We start from the raw sequence: 22681 nt of genomic DNA, 5'->3' as shown, positions 1-22681 counted from the left end.
TTCCTTTTATAAAACAAATAAAACCTTAAATTGCCAGCTAGATGGCATCCACTCCACTATGTTAGGAAAAAAAATTATTTTCCCTATCTAAACATTATATCAAAAGAAGAAAGTAACTTTATAAAAGATCAAACTATTCTTAAAGTAAATTCAGTCCAATGGGAATTAGAGAAAAACTAATCCACTATTGAAAGAAAATTTTATAGTATCATGAAATTTCAAAATTCTATTAAAACAGCAAAAACTATTTTACAAAATGATAACAACAATTTTATTTTATAAAGGGAGAAATTCTCTCCCAAAAGTTTTAACAAAAATTTTTCTATAGGGAAATTATGAGACCTGGAACACCAGGATCAAGGTTAAGGTCTCCATTTCCTTTTCGACCAGAAGAAAAATTGAAAAGACCCTTCCATAAAGAAGATAAAAAGTTGGAACATAGGTTTTCAGTCCTGGCAGAATTTCCATCCCTGCAAAGCATATTGTTCCCCCACAGTCAAAAGAATCCATTACTAGTTTACCTAGAATGCAACCACTCAAACAAATATTTAAAAAAGAATACTCATCAGCCAATAAAAATATAGCTATTCAAACAAAAGATAGTAACGCGATGAAACTACCGGAGACCTACTCACAAGCAGTTTCTCCAGCCCCTCCGCAAAAGAAAGAAGAACAGAGTATTCCTGATAAAAAGCAATTTAAGAAAGTAGATTTACAGTTATTGCTAATAATGGCACTTGATAAAAATATGATGGTTTTTTAGTACCAGAGTTGTTATAATCGTGTTATACCAATTGGGACTATGTGGACACAGACGATCCCCTCAAGACCCGAAGGTATTATGAGTTCATATTAACAGATACTGATTCATTGCAAATTGAGCATAAGTTAGCAGATATACATGATCCCAACAATATTCTATATTCGAAGTTTAGAATCCAAAGGGTATTAAGCCTATTTGAATGGTATGTAGATCATCTACATACACCTATTCCTGTGTCGAGAAATTACCGACCTCAGACCTACCATTGGTACGATTATAAGGCTGCCTGGTAAAACTTTATGTATGTTAGGCCTAACACTCACTCTTGGTTCGTGAAATATTTAGAGTAGATGAAGTCTGTTGCAATTCCTCGATGGTTCTACGACTGGTGGAACCAGTTTGGAGAAAATAAACATGTCATGACCCAAAAATGAGGGTCATGATGGCACTTGTTGCGGTGTACCTTAACAAGTAAGCCTATCACCCAAACTCATACGAAAAGAGGAAAAAACAAAAATATCCCAAGATAAGGCTTCTAGAATGAAGCGAAACTTTGTAAGTAATCATAACAATGCGAAAAGAACTTATCCAAAATATCAAGCATGCCTGAAACCATGTGTTAATAGTGTAACAACTAATAATAGAATCCAAGAGTCAAATACATAGTAAAAAAAACTACAAAGGAATAATATCTGTCTCCAAATTCTAATAACATGTCATGACCCAAAAATGAGGGTCATGATGGCACTTGTTGCGGTGTACCTTAACAAGTAAGCCTATCACCCAAACTCATACGAAAAGAGGAAAAAACAAAAATATCCCAAGATAAGGCTTCTAGAATGAAGCGAAACTTTGTAAGTAATCATAACAATGCGAAAAGAACTTATCCAAAATATCAAGCATGCCTGAAACCATGTGTTAATAGTGTAACAACTAATAATAGAATCCAAGAGTCAAATACATAGTAAAAAAAACTACAAAGGAATAATATCTGTCTCCAAATTCTAATAAAGACGTAACTACTGTAGAAAGATAAAGGTTAACTTTGGACGCATGAATATCCAACCGCTACCTTGGTAGCTCCAACAATCGCCTAAGTAAAATAAGTTGAGGCACACTCGATCTAGGACCTACACCGAAAGGGCACAGTAGGCATGAGTACAATCTACTTGTACTAAGTAAGTATCATAGGTTGACTAAGAAAAGTAGTAAATAAAGCATACAAAATATACAATAAAGGCACGTCATAAGCAATCAAAAATTATCCCAAAAGGGTATCCCATACCGCTTACACTAACCGTTATAATATATCTCACATATATTACAACATCACACCAACATAAAACAAAATTACGTATTATATCACATATAAGAAGAACAAGGGGGACCATGCATATACAAGATCATCCACTACAAGTAAAAGAAGATACGATAAATACATAGATGACAAGTCAATATGGAAATAAAACATAACATAACACAATAAAGTAAGTGCAATGTATAGGATGATAAAGATGATGATGATGCACGAGGTCGTCCCATAATCCCCGTATACACCTATGGAGGCAAGCCTCCTAATGCAGTACCCATGGGAGGTTTGTCAAATAATAAGGTGTTATACTATCTCCTCCCCAGCACATCCCTCAGGGAGGGTTTTAAAAAGGTATTGCCAATGTTTCTTAGATGTTTCCACGGTGGTACAAACATTTCATGAATGAGTATGATATGAGAATGTAATGCTCACAACCAATCGCAATGAGTATTTTCACAACCAACCACAATGATATATTTCCACAACCATGTGAGCCAATATCCACTCACTATTTCAGTTTCATCCACAAATTTCCATATATCTCATATGCCAAATAAAGTATGAATATAATCACGGTACATCAATGGTACCATATTAAGCATCTTAACAACATAATACAATTATTCACATGTATTCAAGGCTATTAATATCACATAAGACCCTACACAGTCACATCTATCACATAATAACTCAATTTCGACAATTACATCACATATAGCCCCTCACACGGGCACAACACATAAATAGCCATTTTTCATGATTAGTTCCCACCCTTAGCATGCATTTTATATCATCATTTATTACCCAGCCTAGTCTGAAAGAGTTATGCCATACCTTATCTCAAAAGCTGAAACCGCTATACTTCAAACCCACAACCTTACTTTTCACAAACAATCTCAAACTCTACTAAAAATATTACATATGAAATCTCTGCGTTAAAACAAAACCAATGACACCCATTTTGACTACTTTTGGTTTGGGGTCAAAACAGATCCCCAAAATAGATTTTCGAAAAAGAAGGGCGAAATTGGAACTTTACTTCAAAATTATGTTCCTCATATTTTTAGGAACCTACAACTAAAAATCCAAGTTAAATCGAGTAAAAAATGAGGTTCAAATCGAAGAAAATCCATTTTTGAGTTTACTAGATAAAATCTTTGAAATTCAAGTTAAAATCAGGAATCAAAGTTGTTTAAAGGGTTAAACTGGTGAAAAACTAGTAATTTCAAGATAAAAAAATTATTCAAGTGAAAAGAAGTGAAATTGAAGTTTAAAGTCAAGCCCTAAGATTTTTGGGGTTTTGAGAAATTTATCAAGAAATTACTGAGAAAATGGTGAATTCTTACCTTAAATCCATAGTAAAATCAAGAATTACGCGTTAATCTAGCTTCCCAAGCTCCCACAAGCTTCACTTTTAAGATATCATACTATTTAGAGTTTAAGTCTCAAGAGACAAGATAAAAAATGAGCAAAATGGGCAAAAAGAGGAGAAAATAAAAAATATATAGCTAAAAATCCTCTATGACAACAGTTTTTTCTTTTTAAAGTCCAACTCGGATTTCGACGGGCTGCCTGGAATTCATTTGGAGTCCAATATAAGCAAACGAACTATGCAACCATACTAAATTAGACGTTCCATATGCGTTGGCAAAGTCAGATTTTCAAAAAAATATCATTTTCATAAAGTTGACCCTCGAAATTTGAAATCACAATTTTCCAAACGGAGGGTCAAAATGAGATTTAAAAGTCATCAAATCATACCAAACATGCTAACACCCTAAAATCAACATTCTGGATCTGTTGGCGAAGTCAGATTTCCATCAGAGGTCATTTTGATCAAATGTGGGTTCCACACCCATATCTTCAATTTTTCAACTTTCTAATCAATAGGTTGAAATGAGCTTAGGTGCTTCAGGACCCAAACCAATTGTTTACCTAGCCTAAATTCAATATTTCGGAGCTGCTGACGCAGTTCGTATGGCCATCCGTTGTACAGATCAAAAGATATCCCCATAAGTCTAAAACAAGGCTGTCAAAGCCATCAAAAACTACAATGTTGCATAGATGATACCAAAATGCATCAAAATATATGCCAATCACTCTCACACCTCAGAAATACCATAATTCTACAATGAATAGGGTTAAAATAGTCAAATCATACAAAATAATTTTTTTTACATATTTCATCAAATTTTTTAGATCATTACATCATCCACCTCTAATAATCTAGTTTGTCCTCGAACTAAGGCAAAGAAATATCTGAATCAATGAAGAGATAAGGATAAGAACTACGCATATCAGACTTGACCTCTCAAGTAGCTTCATCTATAGGTCGATTTCGCCACTGGACCTTAACCACAGGGATCATTCTAGAGCACAGCCGCCTACCATCCTTAGCCAAAATAAAAACTAGCTCCTCAACAAAGAACAACTGCTCATCTAATTGAACCGACTCCCAACGAATGACATGAGACTCATCAGGAATATAACGACAAAGCATAGAAACATGAAAAACTAGATGAACAACTGATAGATCAAGAGGCAAAGCCAACTCATAAGCCACATCACCAACAGTCCAAAGAATCTCAAATGGACCAATATACCTGGGGCTAAGCTTGCCTCTCTTCCCAAACCTCATTACACCCTTCATGGGTGAAACTCAAAGGAAAATAGGACCTTCAATGCCAAATCTCAAGGCATAAATTCTAAAATAAATATAGCACTTCTGCCTACTCTGAGCTGTTCTAAATGTATCCTGAGTGACCCTGACTCTATCCAAAGACTCACGGAACAAGTTCGCACCTCGTGGTCTCATCTCTAAAATATCAAAGCAGTCCACTGGGAAGCGACAATGCCTACCATACGATGCCTCAAAAGGAGCTATATCAATACTTAAATGGTAGCTATTATTATATGCAAACTCTGCTTATACCAAATGCTACTCCTACTGGCCACCAAAATTCATCACATACGTGCGAAGCATACTTCAAAACCTAGATAGTCTGCTCTGACTAGCCATCAATATAGGGTGGAATGCTATGCTAAGATCAACCCGAGTACCCAACTCATCCTAAAAAGTCTTCTAAAAGTGAGATGTGAACACATAACCTTGATTTGAAATAATGGACATCGATGAACCATGCAGACACACAATCTTACAAATGAAGATAAGGGCTAACCTCTCATCACTGAATGAAACCTGAACCAAAATAAAATGAGTTGACTTGGTCAATCAATCCACGATGACCACGCTCTGTCAGAACCATGAGATGTACGAGGCAAACTAGTCACAAAGTTCATGGTGATACATTCCACTTCTACTCAAGAATGGGTAACCTCTGAAGAAATTCACCAGGTCTCATATGCTCGGCCTCCACCTGCTGACAACGTAGGCAATGAACCAAAAAATATACCATATCCTGCCTTATACCACTCTACCAGTAGTGTTGCCTCATATCATGATATATCTTAGTCACACCTGGATGGATAAAATATTTTGAATAATGGGCCTCATCTAAGATCAACCTAATCTAGTCACCCATTCTCGGCATACAAACTCAGCCCCCAATCCTCAAAACTCCATCTGAATCAAGTGAGGCTTCCTTAGCCTCCCCACTCAACACTTTATGTCAAATGAACCTCAATTTAATATCATCAAACTGATAAGCTTGAATTTGCTCCATCAAAAAAGACCTATCATCTATAAATGACAAAATACACCCCGATGTCGAAATATCAAGACTAACTATCTGGTTAGAGAAAGACTCAACCTCTAATGCCAAAGTCCTCTCCTGGTCAAAAAATGCACCAAGCTACTTATGCTAGTCTACTTTCGGCTTAAGGCATCCGCAATCACATTAGCCTTTCCTAAATGGTAGAGAAAAGTCAAGTCATAATACTTATGAAACTCAAGACAACGATGCTGCCTCATATGAAGATATCACTTGGTAAAGAAGTTCTAAAGGCTACGATGGTCTGAGAAGATCTCACAACGGACTCCATACAAGTAGTGCCTTTATAACTTTAAGGCAAATACAACTGCACACAACTCTAAATCATGGGTAGGATAATACCTCTCAGGAGGTTTCAATTGACGAGACTTATACACAATTACCTTGACCTCCTACATCCACACAACAACCAAACGAATATCAGAAGAATCTTAAAACACAAAAAAGCCCACACTCTCCTTGGGCAAAGCCAATATAGGAGTTGAAGTAAACAAATCCTTGAGCTTTTGGAAGCTCGCATTACAAGCATCTAACCACTAGAAGGAAATCTTATTTTGAGTCAGCTTAGTCAATGGAGCTGCAATGGATGAAAAAACCTTAATAAAATACTGATAATAACCTACCAAGTCAACAAGACTCTGAATCTCGATAGGTGAAGTAGGTCTAGCCCAATCATGAACCGTTGTAACCTTAGCTGGATAAGTCATAATAATTTTCTTAGTCACCACATGATCCAAGATAGAAACATACTCTAACCAAAACTCACACTTAGAGAACTTCACGTTCAACTTTTGATCCCTCAATCTCTGAAGCATAACCTGCAAATGCTCCTCATGCTCAAGGTCACTCTTGGAATATACCAAGATATCATCTATAAATACAAAAACAAAGAAGTCAAGATACGATCAAAACACCCGGTTAATCAACTCCATGAATGTGGTAGGGGTATTGGTCAACCTAAAAGACATGATCAAGAATTCATAATGAACATATTGTTTCTGAAAAGCTATCTTTGGAATATCCAAAGCTCTAATCCTTAATTGGTGATAACCAATCCTCAAATCAATCTTTGAAAACACTATAACACCCGAAGCTGATCAAACAAATCATCAATATAAAAAAGAGGACACTTATTCTTAACTGTCACCTTATTCAACCATTGATAATCAATACATGATCCATCTTCTTTCTTAATAAATAAGACAGACGTACCCAAGGTGAAATACTAGGTCAGATAAATCCCTTATCCAACAACTCCTATATTTGATCCTTCAGTTTCTTTAACTCTGCTAGGGTCATCCTATAAGGAAGAATAGAAATGGTCTTGGTCCCTGGCTCAACATTAATACTGAAATAATTATCTCCATTCAGAGGCATACCAGGCAAGTTAGTAGGGAATACATCTATATAGTTACAGACAACACGGACAAAATCCAAGAAAGGAGGAAAAACAAAACTAGTGTCATGAATATGGGCCAAGTAAGATGAATATCCCCCTCAACTAATTTACGAGCATGAACATAAGATATGACTCTCTTAGAACTCGATAAAGTACACCCTTCCAAGCTATCCTTGGCACACCCGGCAAAGCTAAAGTCATAGTCTTAGCAAAATAATCTAAGATAGCATAATAAGGATCCAACTAATCCATGTCTAAAATAACATCAAATCGACCCTATCCAATACAAAAAAATCTACCAAAGTCTCATGCTCAGTAAAAGTCATAACAAAAGATCGATGGGCTCGATCCACCACTAAAGAATCACCTACCTGGGAAGATAGACGAATAGGCATGGCAAGAGGCTCACTAACAGAATCAAAACCCAAAGCAAAATACACAAACACATAGAAGAAAGTTGATTTGGGATCAAATAATGCAGATGTAGGTCTAAAATAAAAAGGGATAATACCTGTAATCATAGTATCAAAAGCCTCTACCTCAGGTCTAGCTGGTATAGCATAACACTGACCACGACCACCAACTACTTAAGTGGCCCCACGATAACCCCTACGAGCTCCATCACCTCTGCCCCTTATACCTCTGGTAGCACCTTTAGCCCTCACAACTGAAGTATTAGTAGCTCTAAATATATGGAGAGGGCATTCCTTGGCCACATGACTAGTCTTATTAGGCACATATCAACCTCTATGACCAGTATCAATAGGAAAAGGCATAACTAGGCCCGAACAACCACCCTGAACTATTGAACTAGAAGGTCCAACACCTAAACTTTTTAAGGCTACTACAATGAACTACACTATCCATATGAACCACTAAAATCACTACCATGGGGATACTGACCTTTGAACTCACAAAAATGATGCACCTTGTTAGAGCCATCCTGAGATACTTGAAAAATACCCTTTATCGTCTTAGCATGATACACAATACTCTGAAAGAAAGACCTAAGCACAACCACCTGAGACATAGCCAAATAAAAGAATACATCCAAATCTTTGACAAACTTTCGAGTCTTCTCCGACTCGATGGAAAATACTATCATAGAAATATCTGCACAAGGAAGGAAAATATGCCTCATAGTCAGAAACTCTCATGGAGCCTTTCTCCAAATCTCTCAAACTGTAAGGCATGAATTTCTCCAGAAAAGCATCAACAAACTGATCCCATGTCAACGTAATAACATCAATAGGCGTATAATTTACAAACAATCTCCACCAATCTCTCACAGTATTTCTGAACCGATAGGAGTATAAGCCTCACCATTCACTCAAAAAGAGTAAAATACAACTCAAAACATAAGGTATGAAAGAACTTTACATGATAAAGAATGAAATGATGAAAGTTTCCTTAGGACGTCCTATAGCCTCTCAAAGATAGATATGGACATCTATGTACTGATCTGTGAGACTATATTAGACATCCTTTTCTTACACTATTGAGACCATGAAACCTGGCTACGTCATGATGGAACTTGCTGTGTCATACCTTGACAAGTAAGCCTATCACCTAAATTGATATGAAAAAAAGGAAAAGATAGAAATATCCCAAGATAAGGCATCTAAAATAAAGCCGAACCATATAAGTAATCATAACAATACATAAATAACTTATCCAAAATACCAATCATGCCTAAAATCAGGTGTCAATAGTGTAAGAACTGCTAATACAATCCAAGAGTCAAATACATAGGAAAAATAACCATAAAGAAATAATAGTTGTCTCCAAATACTAATAAAGACATAACTACTATAGAAATATAGAGGTGAACTTTGGATGCATGAATGTCTAACGGCTACCTTGGAAGCTCCAATAATCACTCGAGTAAATCAAGTTGAGGCATACTCGAGCTAGGACCTGCACCGAAAGGACGCAGTAGGCATGATTAGGATCCATTTGTACTTAGTAGGTATCATAGGCCGACAAAGAAAAGTAGTAAATAAAGAATACAAAATATACAATAAGGGTGCATCACCTGCAATCAGAAAATGTCCCACAACGGTATCCCACACTGTTTGCACTAATAGTTATAATATATCTCACATATTTTGCAACATCACACCAAGATAGAATAAAAGTATGGACATCAAATACAAGTAAAAGAAGATATGATAAATACATAGATGATAAATTAATATGTAAATATAACATAATGTATCATAATAAAGTAAGTTCAATGTATATGATGATAATGATGATGATGATGCACGAGGTCATCGCACAACCTCTGAGATTGTTGTACAATCCCTATATACACCTACCAAGGCAAGCCTCCCAATGCAGGACCCATGAGGGGTTTATCAACCCGTATACAATCCACATGTCTCATATCTCCTTTTTGGCATATCTCTCAAAAAGGTTTTTGTAAGGTGTTACAATATCTTTTGCCCGGCACATCCCTTGGAAAGGGTTTTAAAAAGGTATTGCTAGTGTTTCTCAGATGTTACCACAGTGGTACCAATGTTTTATGAATGAGTATGATGTGAGGATATAATTCTCACAACCAATAACAATGGGTATTTTCACAACCAACCATAATGATATATTTCCATAATCATGTGAGCCAATGTCCACTCATTATTTCAGTTACATCTACGAATTTCCAACATGTCTCATGTGCCAAATAATGTATGAATATAATCACAATACATCAATGGTACCATATTAACCATCTTAACTACACAATACTATTATTCACATGTATTCAAGGCTATTAATATCATATAGGACCACACACGATCACACATATCACCTAATATCTCAATTTTGATAATTACAACACATATAGGTCCCCACACTGGTACAACAAATAAATAGCCATTTTTTATGATTAATTCCCACCCTTAACATGCATTTTGTATCATGATTTACTACCCAAAGCATTCTGAAAGAGTAAAGCCATAACCTACCTCAAAAGCCGAATTCGATCCACTACACTTCGAACCCATACCTTACTTTTCACAAACAATCTCAAACTCTTCTAAAATCATCAATTATGAAATCTATGCATAAAAAAATCAACGAAACCCATATTGACTACTTTTAGTTTGGTGTCAAAACAAATACTTGAAATGAGTTTGCAAAAAAGAAGGACAAAATCAAAACTTTACTTCAAAAACATGTTTCCCATATTTTTAGAAACCTATAGAGTAAACCCTAAGTTAAATTGAGTAAAAAATGAAGTTCAAATAGAAGAAAAAATATTTTTGAGCTTTAACAAGTAGAATCTTTGAAATCCGGGTTAAAATTTGGAATCGAAGTTGTTTTAAGGGTTAAATTGATGAAAAACTAGTAATTATAAGATAAAAACATTATTCAAGTGAAAAGGAGTGAAGTTAAAGTTTAAAGTCAAGCCCTAAGATTTTTGGGTTTTTGAGAAATTTATCAAAAAATTAATAAGAAAATGTTAAATTTTTACCTTAAATCCATAATGAAATCAAGAATTAGGTGTTAATTTAGCTTCCCAAAGTCCCACAAGGTTCACTTTTAAGTTCTCATTCTATTTTAGGGTTTAACTCTCAAGAGGCAAGATGAAAAATAAGCAAAGTAGGCAAAAAGAGGAGAACATCAGCAATATATAGCTGAAAATATGCTATGACAACAGTATTTTCTTTTTAATGTCCAACCCAGACTTTGACGGGGATCTCGGGATTCGTTTGAAGTCCGATATATGCAAACGAACTATGAAACCATTCTAAATTCGATGTTTCAGATGCGTTGGCTAATTTTGATTTTCAAAAAATGTCATTTTCACAAAGTTTACTCCCAAAACCCGAAATCACAATTTTCCAAACAGAGGGTCGAAATGAGATTTAAAATCCGTAAAATCATACCAAATATGCTAACATCCTAAAATCAACATTTTGAATCTACTGGTGAAGTTGGATTTTCTATACGAGGTCGTTTCTATCAAATGCAGATCCCAGACCCATATCTTCAATTTTCAAACTTTTCGATCAATAGGGCAAAATGAGCTCGAGTGTATCGGGACCCAAACCAAAAGTCTAACTAGCATAAAATTGATATTTTGGAGTTGCTGGCATAGTTTGCTCGTCCATCCATCAAATAGATCAAAGTATATCCCTATAAGTTTAAAATAAGGGTCTTGAAGTCGTCAAAAACCATAATATCGCATAAATGATTACAAAATGCAATGGCAAACATGCCAATCACTCCCACACCTAAGAAATAAAATAATGCAAATATAGAGAGGGGTAAATAGTCAAATCACAAAATCACAAATTTCATAAAATTTTTAGATCGTTACAAAACAAGTATTATCAACACAGTTTCAAAAGCAATTTGAAATGTTCCAGGTAGAGCAAAATATTTCTACACTACCAGAGAATGTTAAATGGTGTAAATTTTTTATCGCTAAAAGAATTTCATATATTATCTATTGGTCCTTTGATATTCATAAAGTTGAACAGATCAAATACTTAAGAAAAACTATCAAGATTAAAGGATGAAGTCAAATGGAGAAGCCAACAACAAGTTCATCCTCACAAAAGGAATTGCACCTCTCCAAGGAAGAATTATAAAGAAGAGTCAAAGAAGCATTGTCAAATCTAGCTAATAAGAATCATTCAAAATAGATATTGGAGTTATTAGATACTGCATCCTCACATGCCAGCGAATCTAGCAATGGGGAAGTGCTAGATCCATAAGAAATAGCATAGGCATACCTTTTTAATAGAAAGAAAGGTACCCACACCCCTTCAAAGTTTGAAAGACTACTTAATGGACCCCATAAGCAAAACGAAGACTAGAAGATAAATGGCACAAATCTTAAAGGTTGAAAAAGTCAAAATCTACTCAAAATCATCAAAAGACACAAGTTAAAGATAAGGATGAAAACATAGTTAGAGACACGTGCAGAAAAAATAAATAGTCATTGGCTACTCCTAGACAGGCATAGAATAAATATTGTATTAGTATTGACAGATGTAAAATAGATAGTGTTTGTTAAAAATACTACTCAGCACTTCTGAGGCCTATTTAAGGCTTTCAACTTGTAATAGACGAGAGAATTATGAAATTTCCACAACTCAGAAATAATCTCTACCATCTCTCTCTATAATTTCTCTCTCATTTCCCTAATCAATAAAAAGTTTTAGTAAGTAAATTTCTCTCTTTCTCTACTATTTTAATTAATTTTGCTTTACATTTATTTTGATTAGATTTTGTTGTTTTAAAGTATAATTTGAAAGTTTAAAAAACTTTCAAATATTAAATTATTTTAAACTATTATTTTGCTTCCCACTTTCCCGATCTGTCCCCCAAATGGTATCAAAGTCAAGTTGCTTGGGAGGGAGTGTATGTATGAGTAAGAACGGCTAGAGTGTTACTCTAATGTCTCGAGTCTGTACCCCAGACGCTACACGCTGCTTACGATCTTGAAGGACCATAAGCTAATGCATGCCTGATATCTGTTGCGAGCACTGAATAATAATTTTGTAATAAATGGAAAAATAGGCTGAAATACCATAAGGTTCAAAATCTAAAATACTGACAAAGAATATCAACTATAATAATAATCTACAAAACTAAATAATGTGTGAAAGTCTAGTCTGAAAAGCCTCTAATTGAACTGTTTGAAGGTGGACTTGATGTGACAAGCCCCCAACTAACTTCGACTACTGAACTACTGATAAACTTAAATAAAATCATGTCCTTAATAGATAAGGACACACTACTAAAATAGCTACTGATAACTGGATCTGTCTATGCACGGTCAGGAACTTGAGCCTCCAAACCTATGATATGAGATATCATAGCATAAAGAAAGAGTATGCGTCAGTACGTAGAATGTACTAGTATGCTAGATGAGGTAAGGATAAATGGAAGGGTTCATATGCATGAGTAATAACTAACTAAATGATATAGAGTAACTGAATGTGAAAGTACATAGATAACTAAAACTACTATAAGGACTGAGTAAGCAATACTGCACATATATGTGTATACTGTAACTGAGATTTTACTGAAGGTAAGTTATGAGTTTTACTAACTGTGTAATTGATATCTGAGATTACTTATAACTGAGTTACTGAAATTGATTGACTTTATCTGGCAGTCCTAATTCTATAGAACGTAACTGTGTTCTATCCTGAGACTGAACTGAGACTGTGGCAAGTACTCATCTAACCGATATGCCCCTTTTCTGAATAGATTTGGGGTCCAACCTGTAACCCAAGCTGGAAGGGTGTTAGTACCGTGCCACAGGTAAAGACACTAAAGAGTTACCCTCATCTGGCAGGTACTCTAATGAGAATGGTGGAACCCTCAACTGCCAGGTTAAAATACCTTATTAACTCTCAACTGGTAGCTTTATGTACCAACCTACGCTAGCTACTTAGTTCTGGAATGCAAGGATTTATTCTAAGGATTACACCCTCTACTGACATGTGAGCCCCCATCCTTGGGTACACTTGGTGCTGAGTCCTACTCCCAACTGAAAGACACTTAATTGAGTACACTAAACTGAACTGGATTGATACTGAGTTTACTTAGATTTCCTGAGTTCTGTAACTGATTGAGTTCTACTGAGTTCTGTAGCTAACTGAATTCTACTGATCATGACATGACTAATACTATTCTATAACTAACACTGACTCTAGGTAAACAACTAGATTGTCAAGTATTAAATACCCCCAGGACTCGATAGAATGAAAATAAGGCATAACATAATCTTGAAAGACATAACAATTATTAGTTGTCCATTATTCATTCGTAGAGACATTTTATCAAATACTTGTAGGGCATAAGCTTGTACATATACTAGCATATCATGATTACATCATTTAATTCACATAGACATTCTATCAAACACTTGGGGAGCACAACTTTATGCACATAATCATGGAAACATATAAGCATTGCAACTAAATTACCCAAACTTGCAAATTCATATAATTCCCCATAAATACTATTTTATTTTTCATGAATCTTATCATAATCATGGTTTGAAAACCAAATTAACATCCTAGATATGTGTACAATCAATTTCAAGCATTGAAATCATGAATCTATAACTTGTAAATTTAAAAAGAGTTTGTTAGGCTTCATGGGTGAAAGGGATCCATGAATGAACACCTAACATACATGAATTAATGAGTTCTTGATGTTCTTGGAGGAATTCTTGATCTTTGTTCTTCATTTTTTGAAACTAAGGTTTTCCATCTTTTGAGAGAGAATGACTTAATGTTTGAATAAAGTGAATAAATGATGAGATAATGGGTTATTTAGGGGTTGAATTTCATGATTATACTGATTAGGGTCGTGGGAAAATACCAATTTACCCCTGGGAATGACTTAAAAGTCATCACTGGAAAAACCCGACCTGGACACCTGGCGCGACGCGGTGCTATCGCGCCGTGTCACTAGAAACTGACAATTGCGAATTGGGTTATCGACGCAATGCAGTGGAATCGCGGTACCCTTTTGTATGCAAATATTACCCTTGACGTGATACACCATAACTACGATGGAATACTGGAAAATAACAATTGAGAATTTGGTTGGGGGCGCGATATGGTGGCATTATGTTGACTTACTATAAAATGTCCATTGCCATTTGGCTAGTCTCCGCGACACGTTGGATGCCAATTTGGTACACTGTATTACAAAAATGGATCAACTCCTCACCCAAGTATCAGATTTGGGCGAACTTTATATTGTTGGAAAGCTAACTAAATTTCTTATGCGTTGGTAAGCTCTAAATTGAAAAATACTAAGTATTTTAAAATTTTTAGGTAGGAATACTCATGTACTTAGAGCTAAATTAAGCTTGAGAAATATGGGGTATTACAATATCTCCCATTAGTAATATTTATACTCGAATGAGACTAATTCAACTGAGAAAACTGATAGACTGAGCTTACCTAATGAACATACATATCTAATGCATGGGTATATGACTTAATCTATTGACAAGGTGAGTTTCTATACTGAACATGCATATCTGATGCATAGGTACATGATTGAACTAATTCGTGAATGCATGATTTGATATGCAATGGTAAAGAATACCAAGTTTATAACTATAACTGAACATAAAACTGAGTAGAGCTAAGGAAAACTGTTACCTTAAACTGAATCTGAGTTTTCAAAGAAGAGGTGAGGATAATTGGTCCACATATCTGCTTCTGCTTCCTACGTAGCTCCCTCAACGGACTGATTCCGCCAAAGAACTTTGATAAAGGGAACTTCCTTGTTCCTCAGGCTGCAAATCTGACGATCAAGGATCTGGACTGGAACCTCTTCGAAAGATATATCATTTTGAATATCTATACCTTCTAAGGGAACTATGACTGCTGGGTCACCAATGCATTTCTTTAGCAAGGAGATGTGGAGCACTAGGTGTACTGAAGCTAGATCTGAAGAAACCTCGAGCTAATAAGCTACCTTTTAAAAATGAATAAGAATTCTGTAAGGACAGATATATCAAGGACTGAGCTTTCCCTTCTTGCCGAACCACTTTACCCCCTTCACGGGAGAAATTTTCAAGAACACAAATCATCGATCTCAAACTCGAGATCTTTTTTCATCACATCTGTATATGAGTTCTATCAGATATACGCAACCCTAAGCCTTTCTCTGTTAAGTTGAACCTTCTCTAAGGCATCAAACACTAAGTCAGGCCTTATTATTGTAGCCTCACCTACCTTGAACCAACTAATTGGAGATCTATATCTCCTACCATAAAGATCCTCAAATGGAACCATCTAAATACTGGAATGATAGTTATTATTATATGCAAATTCATTCAAATGGAAGTGGTCATCCCAACTACCCTTAAAACCCAAAACGCTGGCTCTTAACATATCTCCTAAAGTCTAAATGGTCCTTTCTACTTAACCATCTGTACCAAGATGGAAGGCTTTACTAAGGTGAACTCGATCACCAAGATTGCTTTGGAATGCTTTCTAGAAATAAAAGGTAAAGATGATAGAGACTGGGACTTCATGTAACCTGACCAACTCTCTAATATAGAGTTTCGTGTAGTCCTTGGTTGAATAGGAAGTATGAACTGGCAATAAATGAGCTGATTTAGTCATCCTTACTACGAAACCCAAATGGAATCATGCTGATGACGAGTACGAGGAAAACCCATTAAAAAGTCCATGTTCACTTCTTCCCATTTCCATGTGGGAATACGAAACTTGTGCATGGACCCACTAGGATTCTGATGCTCAATCTTAACCTGCTAACATGTAGAGCACTTAGCTAAAAACTTTGCAATATCCCTCTTCATCCCACTCCATTAATAGATCTCCCACAAATTGCGGTACATCTTAATGGCCCCTAGATGTATAGAGTATCGCACGCCATGCGCTTTTGCAAGAATTCATTGCCTCAAGTCATTTACACCTAGCACACATAAATGACCCTGGCTACGCAGCACACCATCTCTTCTTTAGGAGAAGACGTCTACTTTTTTATCTCTGACTGACTCTTTCAACTTCAGTAGACTGGGATCTCTATCTTACTTTTCCTTTACTTTGGAAACTAGAGATGATTCTGAACTATTCTGCACCCATACACTTCCCTTTTCTGAATTGACTAAGTGGATACCTAGTCGGGCAAGCTGATGAACTTCCTAAACTAACTTCTTCTTATCATCCTCAATGTGAGCAACACTACCCATCAACAATCTACTAAGAGAATCAACTACTACATTAACCTTTCCTGGATGATACAGACTACTCATATAATAATCTTTCAATCACTCTAACCACCTTCTCTGATGTAAATTCAAGTCTTTCTGAGAAAAGACATACTGCAAGATCTTGTGATCTGTGAACATATCAACAGGCACCCTATAAAAATAATGCCTCTAAATCTTTAAGGAAAATACTACAACTGCTAACTCAAGATCATGAGTCTGATAATTCTTCTCATGGGGCTTAAGCTATCTAGAGGTATAGGCTATGATCTTACCTCTCTACATAAGGACACAACCCAAACCTACTCGTGATGTATCATAGTACACAACAACTCCATCTAAACCATCTGGTAGAGTCAATACTGAGGATGAGGGGAGTTGAGTCTTTAACTCCTGAAAACTCTTCTCCTAAGATCTGACAAGTAAAATTGGACTTTTTTCCGAGTCAATCTGGACATAGGGGATGCAATAAACAAAAACCCTTCAACAAACCGATGACAATAGCCAACTATACTTAAGAAACTCTGGATATCTGATGGAGAAATGGGTCTAGGCCAGCTTCTCACTACCTCAATCTTTTAAGGATTAATTCTAATGCCATCATCGAAAACAATATGACCAAGGAATGCTACTGACCTTAGCCAAAATTCACACTTACTAAATTTTGCGAACAACTGATGAGTTTTGAGAGTCTGAAGTACAATTCTAAGGTGATCTACGTGATCATTCTCGCTACGGGAATAGACAAGAATGTCATTGATGAAGACTATAAAACACATGTCTAAGTACTACTTGAACACCAATTCATTAAGTCCATGAAACCTATTGGGAATTTGTAAGACGAATGGACATGACTAGAAACTCAAAGTGGCCATACCAGGTTCTAAAAGCTATTTTTGGAATATCATATTCCCTAACTCTGAGCTGATGATATCTTGATTTGAGGTCTATCTTAGAAAAGTAACTAGCACCCTAAAGTTGGTCAAATAATTCATCAATTCAGTGAAGTGGATATTTATTCTTGACTGTGACTCTGTTCAACTGACAATAGTCTATACACATTCTAAGAGAACCATCTTTCTTACGAACAAATAAAATTGGTATGCTCCGCGGGAAAATGTTGGGTTTGATGAATCCCTTATCTAGGAGATTTTTAACTGCTCTTTTAACTCTTTGAGTTCTTTTGGTGTCATTTTGTATGGAGGAATAGATATAGGTTGAGCGCCTGGAAGAAGGTCTATTCCGAAGAAAATTTCCCTTTCAGGAGAAACTCCAGGAAGATCTTAAAGAAACATATCTGAAAATTCATTTACTACTGGGACTGACTCAAGACTGAGAGTCTCTGAACTAGAGTCGTTGACTCGGACAAGATGATAGACACATCCTTGGATATCATTTTCTCGCTCTAAGGTATGAAATTAACTAACCCTTAAGAGATATGATACTACCCCTCCATTCAAAGACTGGTTCATTTGCAAACTAAAAATGAACTATTTTGTTTCAATAATCAACTAAGGCATAGCATGAATAGAGCGAATATAAGCTAAGAATGACATCAAGATCCGCTATCTCTAGCTCTACAAGGTCTGTTGAAGTAACTTTCTGAGATATCATAACCGAACAGTTCCTGTATACCCATCGAGCTATGATAGATTTACCCACTGGGGTAGAAACTGAGAAAGGCTTTGCTAGAATTTCTAGGCTGACTCCGAAGTTAATGGCTATATAAGGAGTTACAAAATATAAAAAATCTCCTGGATATATCAAGGCATAAATATGTAAATGAAAGATCTGTAACATACCAGTAACCACATCAGGAGAATTTTCCTGATCTTATCTGGACTGAAGTACATAAAGCCTATTTGGGTGTTGCCCACTGGTGGCACTAGAAGCGGTACCATGCTTATTCAGGAGAACCGATTGAGCTGAAGTATGATTATACCGACCCTGAGAACCTGACTAAGGGCAATCTCTAAATTTGTGGCCTGACTTTCCACACTTGAAACAAACATCACTACCAGATTTACAGACACCCTGATGGTTTCTTCCACATATCTGACAAAGAGGATTTGTTCGAGCACTGCTAAAACATCCCTTAGATTTAGAGCCTGGCACTTAATCTTTGTTACTATTTCTGAACTTAGGGACTGGAGCACTAGCTGAGGACGGAGTTGGAACTAAAGACTTTGGACGAAACTGGGAATGGTTACCGCCCTCTGACATTAGCTGATAAAATTAAAGCTACCTATTTTGGCTCTCTTATTCTACCTCTATCTCTCTCTATTCTTAGCCTCTTCTATCTACTGAGCATAGACCATGAGCCTGTATATGTTCATCTCCTTAATCAACATAGTAATTTTGCACTTCTTAACCACACTATCTTACACCCTAAATATGAACTTGCTCATTCTGGACCTACTATCTGCCACTACATATGGAGCATACCTGAATAACTGAGTAAACTTTAAGGAATACTCTTTCACGCCCATACTGCCCTATCTGAGATTGATGAACTCTAACACCTTGGCTTCTCTCAGCTCTAAGGGAAAGAATCTATCTAAAATAGCAGTAGCAAACTCTTCCCACTGTATGGGCTCTGCATCTATGCCCCTGTCTACCTTTCACAACTTAAACAACATATGAGCTACATCTTGTAGCTAATAGGCAGCTAACTCAGTACTCTTACTGGAAGTCACTCCCATAATATTTAAGACTTTCTGAACCTGATCGAGGAACTTCTACGGGTTCTTTTCTTACTTAGATCCTGAGAATAGGCGAGGATTCATTCATGTAAATTCCTAAATCCAAGCTGTAACAGTGTTGGACACTGGATTTTCCTGAACAGCAGCTGTTGGCCATTTATTCTGAGCTATTACATAATTGGATAGAGTAGCAAATATAGTTCTGAATTTTGCATGAGAGACATACTCACCCAGGGGATCTGCCTGAATGATTTGAGGTGCTGCCTGATTTTTTATCCTTCTTTGATTAGTATTTTTGGGAGTTATATTCTTTAAACAAAAGGAAAATGAATTAGACTGAAAGTTTAACTTGAGCTCATTCTCACTCATACGACATGAACACTAAAAGAAGGGAAACTTTTCCTAAAACATCTTATAGCCTCCTATCCATAAATGTGGTGTTCTACACACCCATGCACAGGACTCTACTCGATGCGGCTTTTAGACTCCCTAGGACTCTGTTGAACCTTAGGTTTTGATACCATGTTTGTAATGCCCCGAGTCTGTACCCTTGATGCTATAGAGTGCTTACAAACCTAAAGGACCATAAGCTAACCCATGTTTGATGTCTACTCTGAGCACAGCATAATAATACTGTAATAAATATGGAAAATAGGCTAAAATTCCATTAGGTTTGAAATCTGAAATGCTAAAGAATATCAACTGTAATCTAATCTTTAAAACCGAATAATGTTTGAAAGTCTAGTCTAAAAAGCCTCTAACTGAACTATCTAAAAGTGGAGTTGATAAGATAAGCCCTGAACAAACTTCGACTACATATATACTGATAAACTAAAATACTAATATAAAAGCAAGCCCTCTACAGATGAGGACTAACTACTGAAACTGTTGCTGATAATTTGATCTGTTTATATGCAGTCAGGAACCTGAGCGTCCAAACCTATGATTTAATACACCATAGAGTAAAGAAAAAGTATGCGTCAGTGTGTGGAATGTACTAGTATGATAGATGAGGTAAGGCTGAATTCAAGGGTTCATATGCATGAGCAATAACCGACTGGATGATATAGAGTAACTGAATATGAAAGTACATGGATAACTAAAACTACTGTAAGTACTGAGTATACAATATTATCCATATGCGTGTTTACTATCACTGAGCTTTTACTAAAGCTGAGTTCTGAGTTCTGATAACTGAGGAACTGATATCTGAGATTAATGATAACTGAGTTATTAAAATTGATTGACTATATCTAGCAGTCCAAATTCTATAGAACTAAACTGTGTTCTATCCTGAGACTGAAATTGAGATAGTGAGAAGTAATCATCTAACTGATATGCCCTTTTTATAAATAGATTTGGGGTCCAGCCTATAACCCCAACTGGAATGGTGTTAGTACCGTTCAACTGGTAAAGACACTGAAGAGTTACCCTCATTTGGAAGGTACTCTAAATGAGAATGGTAGAACCCTCAACTAGTAGGTTAAAATACCTCATCAAACCTTAACTGGCTGGTTAATGTCCCAACGTACGCTGGCTATGTAGTTATGGAATGCAAGGATTGCTTCTAAGGATCACACCCTCTACTAATAGGTGAGCCCCCATCCTTGGGTTTACTCAGTGTTGAGTCCTACTCCCAACTGAAAGACACAGAACTGAGAATACTGAACTAGACTGGACTAATACTGAGTTTACTGAGTTTTCCTGAGTTCTGTAATTGATTCAGTTCTACTGAGCTCTGTAGCTAACTGAATTCTACCAATCATGACATGACTGATACTATTCTGTAACTAATACTGGATCTAGGTAAACAGCTAGATTGTCGCATATTAAATACTGCCAAGACTGGATAGCATAAAAATAAAGCATAGCATAATCTTGAAAGATGTAACAATAATTACTTGTCCATAATTCATTCTTAGAGGCATTTTATGAAACACTTGTAGGGCATAAGCTTTTACATATACTAGCATGTCATGATTGCATCATTTAATACACATGGACATTCTATAAAACACTTGGGGAGCACAACTTTATGCACATAATCATGGATAACATATAAGCATTACAACTAAAATACCCAAACTTGCAAATTGATTTAATTCCCCATAAATACTATTCTATTTTTCATGAATCTTATCATAATCATGGATTAAAAAACAAATTAACATCATAGATATGTGGACAATCAATTTCAAGCATTGAATTCATGAATCTATAACTTGTAAATTTAAAAAGAGGTTCTTGGACTTCATGGGTCAAAGGGACCCATGAATGAACATCTAACATACTTGAATTGATGAGTTTTTGATGTTCTTGGAGGAATTCTTGAGCTTTGTTCATGATTTTTTAAAACTAGGGTTTTTCGTCTTTTGAGAGAGAATGACTTAATCTTTGAATAAAGTGAATAAATGCTACAAAATAGACCACTAAAAACGAAATTATCCTTAAGAACCTAAAAATCAGAAAATAAAAGAAAAGGAGATAAAATAGAAGAGACAGATTCAAACAAAAAGAAGAGAAAAATGCATAAATATAAAGGATAGATAGTGAGACATAACAATTACAATACCAAAGGAACTAAGGAGTGTATCAAACACCAAGACCCACCAAAACTTGTAATTGAAGCACCACACTATTACATTGACACAAAAGGGACTCGAAGCACCCCAAAGCACCAATGTTTCTATGATGAATTGTCGACTAATGTGAATACACACTCGAGGTAACCCTAGTTACAATGAATTTTCCAAGTCCTACACTACAATTGCTTTTCCAATCCCTACACTGAAGCACTCTTTCTTAAGAGAAGAAAGTGATCTTCAATATCATTCAGTAACTCATAAAAAATAGAATACTAATTATCTATTTATTGTTATTACAATCAAAAACTAAAATATCCTTAATGAAGGGAGCTCCTATGGAGTGTAAAAGAAAGGATTCAAAAGATTACAATTCCCTTAATGAGAAGTCAAGGGTTGGCTTTGGAATGCATGCACCTTTCTTTTCTCTTCAAATTGAGCCAAAACTTTGAAATTATTCAAAAA

At 35.8% G+C, this 22681-nt stretch overlaps 1 pseudogene; it reads right to left on the bottom strand.

The window, feature by feature from the left end:
* Positions 1–218: 218 nt before the first annotated feature.
* The window catches only part of LOC107841365, a 95623-nt pseudogene continuing 73160 nt past the window's right edge, over positions 219–22681 (bottom strand).

The sequence above is a fragment of the Capsicum annuum genome, chromosome 9 (assembly GCF_002878395.1).
Source record: "Capsicum annuum cultivar UCD-10X-F1 chromosome 9, UCD10Xv1.1, whole genome shotgun sequence".
Classification (NCBI taxonomy): Eukaryota; Viridiplantae; Streptophyta; class Magnoliopsida; order Solanales; family Solanaceae; genus Capsicum; species Capsicum annuum.
The sequence above is the reverse complement of the archived record's forward strand: the minus strand, read 5'-3'. Positions and strand labels throughout refer to the sequence as shown.